We start from the raw sequence: 16,866 nt of genomic DNA on the forward strand, positions 1-16,866 counted from the left end.
TATGAATAGAGGATATTTTAACAAAGTGTATAGGTGAATTTTGATAGAGATTTTTAAAAGTAGAGTAAGTCTTTTTTTCTTTTTTTTTTTTTTTTTTTTTTTTTTTGGAAACATTGCCAGACCCCGGAATTTAATTCATGGTCTGTAATAATCAAGTAAAGTTTTTTTGAGTTTCTGCTGTCAAGCCATGACGACAGTCAGATATTATTTAAAGTTGTACGATTCCTGCCACATTATCAGTATCATTTTGATTAGGGAGGCTTTATCGCCAAGCAGTAATACCTCAATGACGTGGGCATTTCTAATCTAGTATTGAACAGCCTGTTTCTTAGTGATGGTTTGCCCTGAAATTCTGTCTTAGCTGTGTCGGCTCTGGATTGCATGAGGATGGGTCTAGGCTGGACCACTCTGTGGTAAACGGGGAAAACTTTCGTGTATATGAGATTTTCACTGGGGATTTTGTGTGTGTATGTTCCCTGGCAATGCTCCATAAACTGGCTAGTGGGAGGACAGGAAACAGCGACAGAGTAGGGAGCTGTGACACTACATCTAGTCTGGGGGCATCCCTCGAAGACATTTTAGGTAGTGAGAAGTGATAGTGCTTATGAAACAAACTGATAAATGATACGTGTTCCAAAATGAATAGATTGATTGGAAACAATGTGGTATGCATAATATGCTGCACAAAATGAGGAAGATTTTTCTGGTCTGATAAAGTGTCAAAAAAAATTATTGTGATTTTGTTAAATTTGTTTGTGTTTGTTTTGCTTTGCCAGGCCTGTTGTACTACACACACACACACACACACACACACACACACACACACACACACACACACACACTCTACACGAATTTAGAATCATGGTTAAGGAAAATGATATTTTTTGGATTGGGGTTATTTGCAGATATGTTACAAATTTCTTTTTGTAGGGAATTTTACTTAGTTTAGGGTGATACCACCGCCGACTAGACCGCCAAGTAAACTGTTAACATTCTAGGACTTTACTGCGTGCATGCGCTAGCAAGTGGGGGGTATTGTGACGGCACAGACCCTCGTTGCTAGATGAATATTTCTAGTATGCAAGGATTGCTTTGTGGAGAGCGAGCGCGCGACACGGTGCGCCATTCGCGGACTCGCGTGGCGCGCCCGCGCGAGATTTGCAACGGTCGGTGGGGTGGTCTCGGCCGCCGCGCGGCCGCGTGACCCGCAGCTTGGCCCATTGTTTGGTTTTTCGCGCATTACGCGAACACTATGTAGCTTACGGTGAAGAGCGATGCGGCAGTGGATTGTGGTCAGCAATATGCACCTTCTGAAAGATCGATCTTTATTTCAAGTCACGAGACGCAAAAGTTACAGTAACCTCAAAATCGGTTAATTTCACGAATACTGAAAGATTAATAAAAATAGTAAATAACAACTTACAGGAATGAGGGAGCACTCATTAAAACGTTTCATCATAGCGGATCATATATTAAGATTCAAAAATAATTAAGCCCGTAAAGAGCAATAAACAAAATTTGAGGGAAAATTGTTGATAAAATTCAATCGAAAATTCATGACGTAAAGAACGGCACTATATAATATTTTGGGTGGTATCACACGTATTTTAAACTAGTTAAGTTATACTATACACTTAACTTGCAATAGTTTTCATTGTTCACGAATTATTATTAACATTTATTGCCCATAATTAATTAATTATTATAGATATGAAGATTTTGAGCAGCGCAGTGTGTAGATCGCTATAGATTACGTTTAAAAATGGTGCTATATCGAGTTCTACGTTAAAACTTTACAGCACAGATGTAAACAAACAAATGTGCGCTAAGTGGCGAAACTTTTCAAAAACTAAAACTTGATTTACGGGCGATAGACTAATCCTAGAAATTAATGTAAAATAATAGATAAGATGTACCTTTTAGCGCGGTTCCGATGGTGAACTTATTTCTGTCGAGGGATGTATGTATCAAAATTCGTAACCTTAACTGGTGAGATTGGTACTTGCATAAGCAGGGTGGGGGGGAGGGGGGGGGGGGTGTTGGCGTCCGAGCCTCTATATAAGCGAAAGGAGATCTTGGCCAGGGGTCAGTCGTTGGTCCGTTGGTCAGTCGCTCCGGAGGGTGCGTGGCGAGCTAACCCCACTTGAGGGTGGCCCATGTGGTCGTTTAAGTAAAACTTTTTCGCGCTGATTTATTTCTATTTCGACGATGAGCATTGTTTAATAGTGCAAGTGTGCAAGCATATATTTGGTGAACTGGAAGTGCTACGATTATTTGTGTGAATACGATTTACGAGGTATACATCGTCGTAAGTGAACATGTGGCGAACTGTGATTTTGCGCCAAAACTGTTAGAACAAAGAGGACTGTGGGACTTGTGGTTCTGTTTGAATTATTTGAATAATTTTCGTTTATAGCAGCCTATATTACTACCATTGGGGGCTCAGAGTCAAATTATTAAAAAAGTAAAACTGTAAACCGTCTCACCAGTGCTAATTTTATTGTGTGAAAGGAAAGAACAAAGCCAATAAATAGTGATTGAACTGTGTCGTGAAAACTGGATAACACGGTGTCGTGGTTATATGTTTGACCCGTTGAGAGAAACAAAAAGATTTAAATCGCCCTGACAAGAAAGCCGGGGCGTTATCACTAACCAAGGCCCTCAGAGGGCCAAAGCAAGAAAAAATCCGAGCAGGTTGTTGAACAGTAATGTGCGCCGTGACTCCCCTGGTCGACAGCAACCAGGAACAACGCTAAAATGCGTCAACTACCACCAAGATGTACTTACTAGCTTTCCTAGTTCGAGGTAGGCGGCCGATGTAATCAATAAAGAGACGCTCCATGGGACTGGACTCTCTGAAGAAATCCAGTACGGGGCCTACATCAGGTTTGCCTCGCTCGCATTCGTTGCATTTCGCAACAAAACGCCTAACGTCCGTATACCAACCTGTTCAGTACAAATTCTCTCGCTCTTAAGGTCTTACTAAAAACAAAATATACCCCAATTGAGCAAATAAATTGGTACCAGCAAATGTAGTAACGAGCCACACACACACACACACACACACACACACACACACACACACACAGCAAAAACTTCCAACAAAGCCGTCCCACATCAGAATGAGGTTGCGAAACCGCTGCTGGAACTTCCAGCGGAAAATCTGACGAGCCAACCGAGTCCATAGCCTAACCTGGCAGACGACTCCAAAATTCAGCAACTAGTTGTCTCCAGGCCAGAGTATCACAGGACCCCACCGGACCTCCACATCAGACAGGCAGGCAGAACAAGTACGCCGACTCCAGTTAATCACCACCGCATGGCCAGCACAGCGGCGAGTCGCCTCCGCCCCAGACCACTCTGCTCATGTTGCGAGTCACAACCACCTTATCGCTAGTCACCAGCAGGTCAGGCAGAGCGAACTCCGCGTTCCGTGCAGTACCCGGGAAACCGACTACCCTCTCGCTTTCCGCCGGCCACCGCAAACACACGCCAGTGACGTGATAGTTCAAATGGTTCAAATGGCTCTGAGCACTATGGGACTCAACATCTGTGGTCATCAGTCCCCTAGAACTTAGAACTACTTAAACCTAACTAGCCTAAGGACAGCACACAACACCCAGCCATCACGAGGCAGAGAAAATCCCTGACCCCGCCGGGAATCGAACCCGGGAACCCGGGCGTGGGAAGCGAGAACGCTACTCGACGTGACAGCAAATCACCACCAGAGCCCCACCCGCACCAGGACAGCGAACTATCATCGATTACAGTGCGCGCTCTGAACAAGATCACAGGATAGCGGCGCGCGCCTTATCAATGCTCTTTAAAGTTTGACGTATATTTGAAACTGTCTGTATAGTAGAACATTCTTTTTCGATGATTTTATTAGCGTCATAAGCTATTCTAGTTTCAACATTTTTGGCAGTTTCAGTACAGTCATGATCGACAATTAAATTCTGTTTAACACGAGGATCGCTAACCTTAGTTTCTAAGTTAAACATTAAACCTTCACACAACAGTTCATTTTCAGAAATAGTAGAATTAATATCTGTCTTATTGGTTACTCTCTCATAGAACTTAGGAGCGTTCTTAGAATTATTACAAGAGCTCTGCGTGCTGCAGGGGTTAACAAGATTTGACAACCCGGCCAGTTTTTTCATGTCTCTTAAAAATTTAGTCTTTGCAGTTAGCTAACCGTAGGGTAGCCTGTGCCCGAAATGGATCTATTTGGTACTTGAAAGCCTTCTTCACTGTTCCAGAAAGCTCAAGGTGAAGCCCGTAGGCTATTTCAATATGGCTATCTTTCTTAGCATGTAAATCAGCAACTCTACTGTTTAAAATCTTTGTAAATGGTTACATCAGTAAGCTCTGCAATAAGTCACCGATTTTGAAAAAGAAGCTCATGCGTCCGATTTTAAACAGTTAGCTAACTGCAAAGACGAAATTAAGAGACGTGATAACAAACTGGCGGAATTGTCAAATCGTATTAACACCTGTAGAGCTCTTGTAATAATTCTAAGAGCACTCCTCAGTTCTATGACAGAGTAATCAATAAGACAGATATTAATTTTACTGTTTCTGAAAATGAACTGTTGTGTGAAGGTTTAATGTTTAACTTAGAACCTAAGGTTAGCAATCCTCCTGTTTTAGGGACTTTAATTGTCGATCTTAAAGTGGGCCTTGACTGTACTTAAACTGCCAAAAATGTTGAAACTATAATATCTTATGACGCTTTAGCTAAATGCCATATATTTCCAACACAGTTAACCTTTACTTAAGGCCTTTTTTTGTATTATAAGGTTCCTTTATGCTATATAATGTCATCGCCTCTCATAGAACTGTAACGTCAGTTATTATGGTTTATTTGCCAGGAACATTTTTAGCTGTGGTAACATGTAGTGTTATCAATTAATGTTTATTCATACTTATGTACAGTACACTTTTATATGTCTTTTAACTTTTATGGTACAGTGATTTCCATAATAATCTGAGTTAACTTTTTCTGGCTTTAGGCCAGTATTACTCTGCGACCACCAGCTGAGCTCGCCGCGCCAGAGTTGAGACTCAGCGCCCGCGGCCCGTTGGTGTGGGCCATCGGCAAAACATGAGAAGTGACGCAGTCTTATGATTATGTACTGTACCACCTACATTTTAAGTCTCACAAGGCCATTATCTGGCACGTTTTAACTTTATATTGTGACATTTCTGAAGAAGGCTACATTATTATAGCCGAAACCTAGGTAAAGTTTATTTGCTTATGCAACTGGAGGCTGAAATTTAATATAATTGCAATTTAAATTTGCTGACTCTGGTGCACCATGCTAAAAATATTCAAAATGAACTTGGTTTTCAATTGCCCTTTGGCCAATAATCACAGACAAAGCAAAATGAAATCCACATTCACATTCCCTTGGGGCTAAAAACAGCATAAAAAAGCAAAATCACGTCAGGTTTTAACTGTCGTGGGGCCTGAAATTGCATGAAAAGCGATATGACGTGCCTTTCTAATTGTCCCGAGGCTAGCGCAGGACACGTTCAGTATGCTGTCCATCGTTTTCTGCCACAAGCTGAATTCGAGAAACAGCATGTGCCTTCAACCCAGCTACGTTCGTAATTGTAGCAATGAAAACATCTTTGAAATAACCCCACAGACAGACGCCACACAGAGAACGATCAGGTCGTCTGGACGGCCGGGCTGTAGGGAAATGACGGCTGATAATTCTAGTATTGCCGAAACGCCTCTGCAGCAGCCGCTTCACTCGCTGTGCAATGTGCGGAGGAGCGATATCTTCCATAAAATTGATTCTACGGATACATCCACGCCGTCGAAGGGTTGGAATGACGTTGCTGCTCAAGGGGCTCTCGTAGCGTTTACCCGTGACGGCTCGGATAACAGGACCCGCAGGGCTCGTGTCGTCGAAAACATACGGCCCTGCGATAGACGGTGCCGTCGGCCGGCGCCACACAGCCACACTTGCAGAATGAGTGGTAGCGGCTGACGTGCTTGACGATTATCCGTTGCCTACGTTCTGTACTTTTGTGCATTGACGCGTTTTTGGAGATGGAAATGCGCTTCGTCTGTCGACAGAATATTCCGTGGTCACTCATTGTCCACTTCCATGCTAACAAGTAATTCCATAGCAAACGTTTATCTTGCTGGCTGGTCGGCGGTAAGCAACTCGTGAGCATTGGTGACTTTGTACGGATAGAGTGCAGGATGTTTAGTAGGAGTTTATGCACCGTCCTCGTAGGCATGTCCAACGTTTGGATAAGTCCACGCGCACCGCAGGTTTGCAAACCGCCGCTCGACCCCTCCTGTGATGCTGTGGCCGCATCTTCGACAGACGTCGCGCCAACTGCTTTCCTCTCTCTGGCACATTACACTTCTAAAGAAGCTATCTGTTGTAACCATTTCCTCCAGCCCTCAGTAGGCGTCAGACCGGTGCCTTTCTTCATACCGTTGAGTGTCCAGGACTTGTACAGTGCTACTGTCGCACGGTCAGAGTTCTTGTAAAAGAGCACACGATGGTAGATGGTGGCAGTCATGTTGTGCGTCTCGCACGCAAACTGAGAAACAGGCAAACAGCCGTATGTCGTTTTGGTGTGCATATCCTGACGCTTACCGAACAAACTTACTTTTTCTTCATGGCGTTTCCCTCTTCGTCAATAACATGCTGTTCAAATTTGACGTCATTCTGAGCAGGAGTTCTCTTTCCACACCGGTACTTCGGTGTCATCGACGCGCTGCATTGTGACGGCGCAATTAGCTCCATGAACAGATACCTACGTGTCGTCCGTGGGTGAACACCACATTTGTGCAATCAGTAATCGCTTTCTAACAGTAAGTGACGAGTTACCCACAAAATTATTTCGTAAGACACTACTGAGTGGAAATACGAGATATGTCAAGAGGCTGATTCGTTTGCTTCCAGCATTAGCGGTTATACGAAGAGATAAAGTAACTGAACTTGTTTGGGAAGCTCAGGAATATGCGTCTTCCAGTCCAAATTTTTATCACTATGTGCACCCAAAAACTTGGGGCGTTCTACCCTATTTGCTTACTCCTGCTCGTGTGCTGCATCACTTATTGGTATGACTCTGTTCTTTGTAAGGAACTGAATACATTGTTTTTATATTATTTTTTTTAAATTTAGGGATAGCCCAATTTCTGAGACAATTTTATAGTTCTTTGGAAACTATCATTACCATCTCTTCTGTTGCTTTCTCTCTAGTGGGCTTTATTATAGCACTAATATCGTCTGCAAAAAGTAACCAATTCTGATTGTTGGATATATATATATATACTCGTATATGGAATAGGAGTGGACTGATAACTGAAAGTAGTGAGACAAACTTTGTTATTTCTCCCGAGTCACTAAAATCTTCTACCTTCCAACATCGTTTGAATTATTCAACGTTATCTTTTCCATTCTATCTTTTACGTACGATTCAAACCAGCTGTGTGAATAATCATCAATTCCAAAAACTTTGCTTTTGTAACAGAGTAACATGATCCACATCTGGAAAATTGAAAAAAAACCAACTGGCAGATATTTTATTGTTTAAGGCTTGTGCTATTTTAGCAGCAGGAGTAGTAGTAGTTCCACTCCAGGACATTTGACCAAATATCAGAGTTAGGATCTTTTTTTTAATCGGTCTTCTGACTGGTTTGATGCGGCCCGCCACGAATTCCTCTCCTGTGCCAACCTCTTCAGCTCAGAGTAGCACTTGCAATCTACATCCTCAGTTATTTGCTGGGTGTATTGCAATCTCTGTCTTCCTCTACAGTTTTTGCCCTCTACAGCACCCTCTAGTACCGTGAAAGTAATTCCCTCAGGTGTTAACAGATGTCTTATCATCCTGCCCGTTCTCCTTTTCAGTGTTTTCCACATATCCCTTTCCTCTCCGATTCTACGCAGAACCTCCTAATTCCTTACCTTATCAGTACACATAATTTTCAACATTTGTCTGTAGCATCACCTCTCTAATGCTTCTGTTCCGGTTTTCCCACAGTCCATGTTTGACTACCATACAATGCTGTGTTCCAGACGTACATTCTCAGAAGTTTCTTTCTCTAATTGAGACCTGTGTTTGACACCAGTAGACTTCTTTTGGCCAAGAATGCCTTTTTTGTCATAGCTAGTGTACTTTTTCATGTCCTTCTTGCTACGTGAGTCATTGGTTATTTTACTGCCTAGGTAGCAGAATTCCTTAACTTCATTGACTTCGTGACCATCAATCCTGATGTTAAGTTTCTCGCTGTTCTCATCTCTGCTACTCAGAGTTAGGATAGTAATCCCTAAATAAAGAAGTGTTTTTAATTTCGTTGTCACTAAATCGATTCAAACATTTAAACTTATTAAGAGTCTTCGTACACCAACTGTCACATTAAACATGTAGTTGAAACAGGTGAGTATTCAGAAATTGTTCTGCTGTTATCAGGCTCGACCGGAAAAAAAATGCTACACCACGCTGAAAATGAAAAAGATTTCGTTTTCCAAACAAACTAATTAAAGTCATAAATGCTACGAGGAGCTAGCGCACCAGTCATTTTCTTTATTGTGCTAAGAATATCTTGAAGGTTAAAACATCGGTTCCACTTGGTAGTAAAAATTTGCCAAAATTTAAGAAAAATATATTAACATCCACTAAAGTCCCGTCTTAGCTTCGAAGCCGTTGCAAAGCGGTACTTGCACGTAGACACGCGTCAGAATCGCTTCTGCACTGACGACGTTCTCATTTTGGAATACATTTGCACTAACAGATACCTCAACACCTCAAACAATTTTTTTTGTGTACCAATCGAAGTCCACCTCTCTGCTAGTCTACTTACATCTTTCTTCTCTGTTTCGATTCTCTGAGCCCCCTTGACTCTCTATAACGTTTGTACCCAGCGGATAAAGTAGTCCAAACTATCTAAGATGCCCACCTCCAACTACAACGACTGGGGAAGGGGGTTCCAGGGGTACCTGGGTACCAGGGCAAATGGGGATTGCGGGGAACGAAAGGGCGGATCTAGCAGGCGGAAAGGCATGTCACGATCCTCAGGTATATCAGCAAACCTGGCTCTTGAGCTGCAGAGTCTTGCGTCGGTGGGAGGATGAGTGGCTGGAAGTGACAGAAGACGAGCTCGTTGTGGTAAGGCCCACAATGCGGCCGCGGCCCAACTCCTTGCAGCTGCGTAGGCGGGACGGGGCCCTCCTCACTCACCTTCGCCCACTCCACAGCCCTGTGACGCAAGAGGACCCTCCATTGTGTGGCGCTTGGGGGTACAGGCCACTGTGCGCCGCTTTATAATGGACCGCGTTTTATTTTCCGACCAGCGGGCCGCGGTGGATTTGCTGACGGATCTGCCCTCCGTTTAGTTCAAACGAATGTGGTTCGAGTTTTATAGTTTTGTAAGTTGTCCAACGTTTTATTCCAAGATTTTAGCGATCTGGTTTTAATATGTTAACAGGATTACTGGCTCACTCACATTTTAGCGTAAGTTGTCAGCCTGCGACATTTTCCTGTGCCTTCCTTTCAGGTCCTTCGTCGTTTTACTTGTGTTTTAGTCTCATGTATAGTATCTCTTCATTTTTCCTATTGTCTTAGCGTGTATGATCACATTTTAGTAATTTTGTCCACATTCGTTTCTTTCAATGCTGTTGACCGCCCGTAAAGACCAAACCACACGTTTCCATTCACGCATGGAGCGCGCCAAGAATAATATTTCGAAATTTGTGGTATGGTCTTATGGGACCAAACTTCTGAGGTCATCGGTCCCTAAGCCTACACACTACTTAATCTAACTTACGCTATGGACAACACACACTCCCATGCCCGAGGGGGGACTGGAACCACCGACGAGGGGATAAGAAGCTTAAACTTCTGTGTGCTAACTGTAATTAGTGCGCTCTTGCCCTCGCGTTTCCTGCGTGAGCGATACATACAGGGTTGTAGTATAATACTAGATTGATCAATTAAAGCCGGCCGAAGTGGCCGTGCGGTTAAAGGCGCTGCAGTCTGGAACCGCAAGACCGCTACGGTCGCAGGTTCGAATCCTGCCTCGGACATGGATGTTTGTGATGTCCTTAGGTTAGTTAGGTTTAACTAGTTCTAAGTTCTAGGGGACTAATGACCTCAGCAGTTGCGTCCCATAGTGCTCAGAGCCATTTGAACCATTTGATCAATTAAAGCTGGTTCTTTGGACATTGTAAGTAGTGGTTCAAAGAATAGCTGGCGTCATCTACAAACGTCTAACAAACCCGTGGTCATTCGTGCTGCCCTTGCCCATATAAGTCCAATATCCCGTGATAGTCCAATTTAGTACGGGTTCCACGCGCTTGAGCAATACAATGTTATGGTATGAGTCGCACGAGTGTCTTGTCGATGATGTCTATTAAAATTTCGCGCCAGTCGCATAGGAACCACTATAAGGATGCAAAAGAGATTCGTTTTAAATAGACGCTGGAATGGTCGTGGTGAGCTGCTGTTACTCAAGAATGACCTTGACACGACATTATCAACACCTCGCTGGGTTTTAAAGAGGTGCTATACGGCTGCGAGGAGCTGGATGTTCCCTCTCCGATACTGCGGAAACGCACGGCAGAAATGTAGCCACTGTACGTGACTGCGGGCAGCGGTGGTTACGGCAGTGTACGGTCGCGAGAAGACCGGGCCCCGGCCGGGGAGGCCATGTAGCACTAGGGTACCGAGAGGAAACAACACCGCGCTCGGCGAATGGCTCCGGCGCATCGTGCTGCGTCTCTAGAAGCAGTGGGCTCCGTAGTGACACCACGAACTCCTACACATCTGTTACTCCAAGCACAGCTCCGAGCCAGACTATCTCCCTGTAGCGTGCATTAGATTGACACCCAACCACCGCCATCTGCGGCTTCAGTCGTCTCAAGCCACAGCTCACTACACTGATGATTTTTTGGTTTTCCGATTTTTTTCCGTCAGTGTATAGAGGAGTGTGGGACACAAATAATAGATACACGAACAATGATAGGCGGCGAAATAATTGTAGAAGATTACTCGCAGAACTGAATGAAATTGGACTAAACATTCCCTCTGAGGAACATGTGAGAATAAAATTAATAACATTAAGAGCGTACACAGAAATGAATTAAACAAAGTGAACAAGTCCTTAAAAAGTGGCAACAGTGCTGAAGACGCCTACAAAGATAAGTTACTTTCGTTCAACGAAGGCGATTCTTTTTTGAGGACTGTCATCGGTGGTCGTCAATCCAACTCCAATTTGGTAAGTTACACATTACCGGTCAAACGTTTTCCGTCACCTGTCACAACTTTGGATTTGTGGATAACACAGGGACTTCGTTTTGATTGTTCTATCTCCATTATTATAATAAAACAAGTATAAATTTGCAAAGACTAAGCGTATCTGTTGTTCATATAGAGGGGTGCTGATAGTATCCACAACGACACTGAGGTGCCTTTACGTAGGAATATTCCGTCACAATAGGCCTCATTACTTCTGCTGTCAGCGTAGCAATCAGTTGAATACTTTGCGTGCATCTAGCAATGTGTTGTATATCTGTTTAGGTTGGTACCATATTACCTCCCAGTGGGACGGAAGCACGAGATCTGAATTGAAAAGAAAAATGTACTGTAATTGTGTCTCTGCATCAGGAAGGCTATTCTAATAGCTCAAAAGCAACTAAAGTTGGCGTAGCCCAGTCTACAGTGGTCTAAACCTTGCACCAGTTCAAACAAACTTGTGCGAATGTAAGTGGGTCGCGACCTGGAAGATCCAGAGTGACAACACACAGGGAAACAGAATACACGTCAGAAGACTCTAAAGCACCTGAAATTCACGAGGAGATAAAACAGTGTAGGACCGGATCCAAATGCAACGACGTCTCCTTGAACAAGGTTTTACTGGGTTACCTAGCGCCCGAGAAACTTTATGAAGCAAACAAAATAAGTGTAAAGATTGAAATTGGCACAGCAACATAAAAACTGGAGAGTGCAGCATTGGTCCAAGGTGTTATTCGGGAACGAATCTAACATTAAAGTATGTGGAAGCCATCGTCGTATGTTTGTTCATCGACGTATGAAAAGTTCGTGTGTGGTGCCAACTGTGCAGCATGGTGGAGGGTGGTTCATGGTGTGGGGGTGTTTTACAGGTGACAAGGTAGCTGGTGTTATGAGAATTAATGGGACCTTGAAGAACGGGGGGGGGGGGGGGGGTGTATACCAGGATACGTATCAACGATGCAATAGGAAAGAGAAGTGTCCGGAAATGAAGAATATTATTTGGCCAAGTCAGTCACCTGACAAACACCATTGAACTCTTACGGGATGAACTTGACAAGGAGGTCAGCAAACGGAGGTCATCTAACGCTAAAGATCTTTGAAATAATTTACAGACGTGTTGGACTGAAATATCTGCGAAAGCACTACAAAAGCTTATCTCCAGAATAACGAAAGTTTGTGCAGCTGTTCTGAGAGCAAAGGGTGGATACTTTGAAAAACCTTAAAGTCTAAAACATAGTGTATTGTACTTAATGACAGAAGGAGAATCCAACGTCTTCTGCCACAGTGGCACCCGTGAAATCACCGAAATTAAGCGCTGTCGCACTTGGCTAGCACTTGGGTGGGTGACCAGCCGGCACTGCCGAGCGCTGTTGGCAGTTGGGGTGAACTTCGTCCTCGTGAGGACAAATGAGGAGCTACTGGACAGGGAAGTCACGGAAACTGACAGTGGAGGGGCGAGCGGCTTGCTGACCACGGGCCCCTCCCCCCATGTCCGCATCCAATGCCTGTGGGTTGAACACGACACGGCGGTCGGTCTGTACTGTTGGGCTTTCATGACATATTTGAGATAGAGAGACTGTTTACTTTGTGCGACGTGTTTGTACACTGAAATAAAGTATATAGTTTTCATCATAGGTGATCAAAAACTTTTGACCGGTAGTGTGCGTTATACAAATAATTATACATCGTTGGCGCAATACAAACTGCTGTGGCAGACGCTACGAGAGAGGAGTTGTGCACCGTGGAGAAGTTAAATGAAACAGCTGATGGTTGAAATACATTTTCCGAAGTATGAGGCTCACCTAGGCAATGGGGACTCCGTCTGGATGCACCGTTAATCCACAGCAGTTCGTGACACACAGATGGCTGATAATTCTTAAAATCAGGTCCTCTTGTGTTCCTGGTGGACCACTGGTTATACCAGCCAACCACCCATACTCTGCAGAGAGCTCGATAGGCTAGTAGCGATCATGTCTGTAACGCTCTTGCACCGACTAAATGACCGTGTGACGGGACACGCCGCCTTTCGTTGGATCTTGTGTATCTCTTTCAGTATGGCTGCCACACTGACTAGCAGGCGAGTAGGGGCTTTGTAAGCCACTGCTTACGGGGATGAGTTACGTTGTCCCTAGATTATTCGTGTGAATCTCAGCCTAGCATCTGCTTTCCCTATTATCTGTTTGATGTGGTCACTCCATTCATTGTCGCTCCGGATGGTTACTCATAGGTATTTCACGACAGTTTCTGTCCCCACAAGTCTGTCGCCGTCAATGTCCTCTTGCATGTCCATACAATCTATTTAAGGTCAATTGCCGCACTACTGAAATTTCAAGCCAGTGGTGTATGTGATTCCTGTCAGCAAAATGTAAACCCAATACGGCTTTTAGGAAAGAAGTAATAAATTAAAACGTCATGCTACATGCGGCAGTTTTAATGCACGAACAGCGGAAACGTAGCGATAAACATTTTTGCTGTCGTCATTTTGTGAGCTAAACTACTATCACCCCCTGCCAACCACTTTGATAGGTAGGTAGCCGACAACCAGTCAGCTCGGAAACGATTTGCCCTCACCCCGCAGAGAGCATGCTATGAAGGCAGGAAGCGATATGTGTACCAAGTTTGGTTAAAATCGGTCTGCAGTGGTTTAGGAGGAGATGTCGAACACATATACACACATATACACACATACAATATGTAAGGATCGCTTACATCAGGACGTTCTTAAAATATTTTGACAGTGGAATGAAACATTCCTTGCTTTCAGATATCCTTGATTGCAAGCAAACGCTGGATAAGATTTCATCATTGTAATAAAGGAACTTTTAGTGAAAATACTACAATTAAAATAAAAAATAAATTGAACAATATTCCAGAACCCGTCTGGAGCTGGATGTCGCCACTTGTCAGTTGATGGAGATGTTGGTTTCAATGTAATGACGTCAAACGCGATGCGTAACATCCACGCTCTAAACCTATTGCCTTTCGCCTACGTCCTGGACCGCTTCGCCTTGTGCCTACTATCTGCTCCATGGGATGGCATTGGCGGGTGATCAAAACGCAGACGTCACGCAGAGCAGCAACTTTTCTCCAGCCTACCACAAGGTGTGCAGCAGGAAGAACGACTGCCACCCTGCCAAGCCTTTCTGACAAAAAGAGAGTGTCATAAAAAAACTATTCTGACGGTAGATTGAAATTATACGCTAATTTATGAATCATTTGATATATCACAAAGGTCGACTCGATTAATATTCAGGAAGTCGATGTAAACGTAGGCTTCCGCGGCCGTTGTCGCAGTCAATTAAATTCTTCTGGCTTTGTGTCCGCATTGTCTAAAATTTCGACGTTTCGGCCCAGAAGAATTTTATTGACTGTCGATGAAATTAATGACCATTTAGACCTCCGGCACGGTGGCAATTACTGAACTATACGAAAAAAACGTAAAGTAATTGCAATCTACGGAGTGCACACTGCTTATTGAAGACGTAAACGTTACTACAGATATTCGGATTTAGGTTGTGACATGTTCGACACGCCTGCCATCATAGGCGATGATGTGGCGCAGACGAATAGCGAAATTCTGCAGGACCCGCTGAAGTGTCGGAACGTCGACGCTGTCGATGACCTCCTGAATGACTGAGCAGTGGTCCTGGGTTTATTGTTGCACACCTCTTCTTTAAATATAGCCCCACAAAAAGCAGTCGCATGTGTTCACATCCGGAGAAGAGACGTCTCGATCCCGAAATGCGGATTCTCAGCCCGCCAAATGGGCCAGTTATGCTTAGTGACGAACCCATTCAAATGACAGCGAACTTCGTCGCTAAACCAAACCATACAGCGCATACTAATTTCCATCATGCCCCGGGACAACCGTGCAGTTTGAATATCCTAACCCAAACCGTTCAGAAATTATGACGATTTTATTTCATATAGTTCAGTAATTGTCACCCTGTACATACATATATGTACATAATATGTAACGATCCGTTACATCAGGATTTTCTTAAAACAATTTAGACAGTGGAAACGTTCCTCGCTTTCAGATATCCTTGAGCGCAACCAAACACTGCGCAAGATTTCATTATTGTAATAAAGCAACTTTTAGTGAAAATACTACAATTAAGATAAAAAATAAATTGAACAGTATTCCAGAAGCCGTCTGGAGATGGATGTCGCCACTTGTCAGATAACGGGGATGATGGTTTCAATGTAATGACGTCAAGTGTGATCTGCATCATCCATGCTTACTCCGGAGCGTCCACAATATCCTAGAGCTTTTTTCTGCCACGGTGATTGCTGTGACACATTTTTCCCTATCTCCTTATCCGCTATGCCTTCTGTCTACTATTTCCTAGATGGGGCGGTATTAGTGGGGGATCGCAACCCAGACGTACGGACATCACAGTCACGCATCCTGTGACTCCTCGTCAGAGACACTAAAGATTCTGCGTGTGTGGCAGTAGAACTTTTTGTGATGGCCCGCCATGTAAGTATAGGCGCATCGACTTTCTTCTTCTTTTTTTATGTAGAGACTCCTCTGCGCGGCCGCGCAGTGGTGAGGTGTGCGCAGTGACGTCAATAGCGCGGCGTGCTGCCTGCCTTGAGGGGCAGGTTGGCGCTCGGCCCGCCCTACCTGCCCGGCTGGCATTTGAAAGGCATTTCCGGAGCTGCGGCCGGCCTTGCGGAGCGCGGAGAACGCGCCGGTACGGCCAGACGCCTTGCGAAACGCGTTGCCCCGCCGTCTGGCGCGTACACAACACCACTTAGCGAGGCGTTCACTTCTCTGGTGGAGGACGCAGCCGGGCTCCACACAAATGCCTCTTCGTATTTGTACCGTTGTGCCCGAATGTCGCAAAGTGGCGCTCGTACAGAACGCATCGCTGACAACGTTTTGTCCGGGCCCGGGAAGTCGCACTGGAGGCAGGTGGTATAGGGAGTCCCCCAGGGATACGTGTTAGGTCCTTTATTCTTTTCATTGTATGTCAATGACAATATTGCCAGTTGGTAATTTTGATGATCTTTTCACGTTTGACTGCGTAGATCGTGTTTCTCTCTTAGAAAAATTCATTTCGTGGAACTGATGGTTTTACTCACAACTAGTCTGACTCATTCTTAACGAACAGAATGCAAGAAGTTGTGCTGAATAATTCTAACGAAGTTGGAAGGAAAGATAATTCTAGTAACTGGGAAGTGTGAGTTAACGAGCATTTCGCTCTCATTCAAGTATATGGCCAAAAGAGTCAGCCTTCAGGAATTGTGAAACGAACCCTGTCGTCCAGGACTGGATGCCACAAAGTAAGATATGGAAACGTGTGCCGGACAGAGGAGACTGGAAGCGCCTCGGCTCCAGGACCGACCGAAACTTCCACGTGTCCCAGTCTCCACGTCCCTTACAGCTGGCATACAAATCATACGATTCCCGCATAGGGAGACACTGTTTTGTTCGTCACATTGCCTTGCTTTGGCATGGGATGCAGTAGGACAGTGTGTGTGTTTTATGGTGTCTGTATAGTTCAGTGTAGTGTTTCTTCGGACGTGCGTACATATGCCGCTCGCACAGCACTGACGCAGATACTTTAAACCGCAGAACACAGAGCGTCAAGTTTG

The sequence above is a fragment of the Schistocerca piceifrons genome, chromosome 9 (assembly GCF_021461385.2).
Source record: "Schistocerca piceifrons isolate TAMUIC-IGC-003096 chromosome 9, iqSchPice1.1, whole genome shotgun sequence".
Taxonomy (NCBI): Eukaryota; Metazoa; Arthropoda; class Insecta; order Orthoptera; family Acrididae; genus Schistocerca; species Schistocerca piceifrons.